Here is a 2,062-nt window from a genome sequence, read left to right as displayed (position 1 = left end):
AAATTACTAGCAATCTGGTTTTGTCTCTCTAGAGAACCCTGTCTAACACAGATGCCTTTTGGATTTAAAATTCTGGGAAATGGAGTCAGAAGCAGGGGCTAGTCTGAAGGCCAAGCTGGTGGTCTGAAATCAAGCACTGTCACCTTGTGGCCTTATACTTCTTGTGTTTCTTGCAGTGACTGTCCTATGGGGAGGGGCTCTGTTTGACCCAGGAATATATTTTGGTCTCTCCAAGCCCCCAAGGGCAACCAGCAAACTCACCTGTCATCATGAATCCGGTGAAGGAGTGTGGAAGGTGTAGTGGGTAAGCACTGGGCCACTAACTTTTTTTTTTTTTTTTTTGCCTGGGGCGACATGGCTTTATTATTAGCAAGCCAGGGTTTCAAAGGCTTTAGGAGTTGGCATTCGGCCCCTTCTTCTTGCCAAAGGTGGGCACAACATTGACAAAACGCCGGTTGTACTGCATCCGCCGCTTGGCCCGGCCAGTCTTTTTCTTCTTCTTCTCCTGTTTAGCCACCTTGGGAGTCTGGCCTCTCACTTTCCCAGCACGAGCCAGGGAACCATGGACTTTGCCTCCAAGCACGCGGCCAGTTACTTCTAGAGTAGCCAGGGCCTCCAGCCCACACTGGTTCAGGATCGCCCCATCCTCCAGAGGCGAGCCTCCCAGAAGCACCACCTGGTCTTCGGGGGTGATGCCCTCCAGCGACGCAACATGGGCCTTGATCTGCGCGACCGTCTTCTGGCCGGTCACCTCGAGTGTGTGTAGCCCCTGGGCTCGGACGAAGAGCTGCATAATGGCGGCTGAAAGGTAGCGCCTGCTCCGGCTGCGGCGAAGATGGAGGCGAGAAAGAGGAAGGAGCGGGGGCGCGCACGTCCACACCTCTTGGGCCACTAACTTAAAGGCCGACCATTTGAACCCCCCATCCGCTGCTCTATGGGAGAAAGATGTGGCAGTCTTCCCCAAAGATGACAGCCTTGGAGATTCCATGGGCAGTTGTACTCCTTCCTACAAGGTTGCTATGAGTAGGATTCCCTTCAGCAACAATGGGTTCGGCATACAACCCCCCCCCCCACCAAAAAAAAAAAAAAAAGACATGTTCCCTGGCGGGAAGAGTGGAGCTGGTTGGGTGGGACACATGGTACGGTCAGACCACTGAGAATTCTAAGGTCCATCCTAGGAAGGCAGATCCAAAAAATGAAACTCACTGCCATCAAGTCAATGATGACTCAGACTGACCCCCTCTGGGTTTCTGAGACTGTTTCTGGAACAGTCTCCCCCCCTCCCACCCCCCCCCACCCCCCCGCCCCGGGCCCCTGAACTACTTGTGGTTTTGAACTGCTGACCATGCAAATCACAGCTCAAGGTGCAACCACTACACCACCAGCGCTCCTCTGGGAAGGCAGAAAGGCACTGGAATTTGGTTGGTGGCTGACATTATGTGCTATGAAGTAGTTCTGAACCTTTTCGAACTGATGCCCAACAGAACGCAGCACTGCTTGATCCTGTGCCATCCTCACAATTGTTAAGTTTAAGTCTGCTGTTGCAGTATAGAGAGTGTCTACAGAACCCGTATAAAGGAAGAAATATCAAAAGATGTCTCAGCAACCTAAAAAAAGCCCCACCAGAACAACAACCAAACACATGCCACAGCAAAGAATGCAGGTGTAGAAGGTCATACACATGTTCATATATACTATGCAGTATATTTCAGTCCACAGAGGAAGCAAGTCAATCAGAGGTTGCCAGGGGTTGGAGGGAGGAAAAACTCGGAAGCGACTGCTTAATGGATATGGGGTCTCCTTTTAGGGCGATGAAGATGCTTTGGAACTTCACAGGGGTGCTAGTTGCATAATATTGTGAATGTACTTCAATGCCTCTTGATTATTGGTTGTTTATCAAATGGTTAAGGCTACGGGAATCTTAATTGGAAAAAGAGAGAAATGTAGTTAAATTTCTGAACAGATGAATGCAGGCAAGATGATAGAATTGTTTAAAGTGTAAGACGGAGACCAGCCCTGGCTGGGATAACCCTTGCTGTGCTCCAGACCTCCTTGTCAGCAT

The 2,062-nt window shown here is 50.3% G+C and overlaps 1 pseudogene; it reads right to left on the bottom strand.

Annotated features, from left to right (window-relative positions):
- Positions 1-324: 324 nt before the first annotated feature.
- Positions 325-878, bottom strand: LOC142448862 (ubiquitin-like FUBI-ribosomal protein eS30 fusion protein pseudogene; annotated as a pseudogene).
- Between the last annotated feature and the right edge of the window lie 1,184 nt (positions 879-2,062).

The sequence above is a fragment of the Tenrec ecaudatus genome, chromosome 5 (assembly GCF_050624435.1).
Source record: "Tenrec ecaudatus isolate mTenEca1 chromosome 5, mTenEca1.hap1, whole genome shotgun sequence".
Classification (NCBI taxonomy): Eukaryota; Metazoa; Chordata; class Mammalia; order Afrosoricida; family Tenrecidae; genus Tenrec; species Tenrec ecaudatus.
This window is presented reverse-complemented; position numbering and strand designations above follow the sequence as displayed.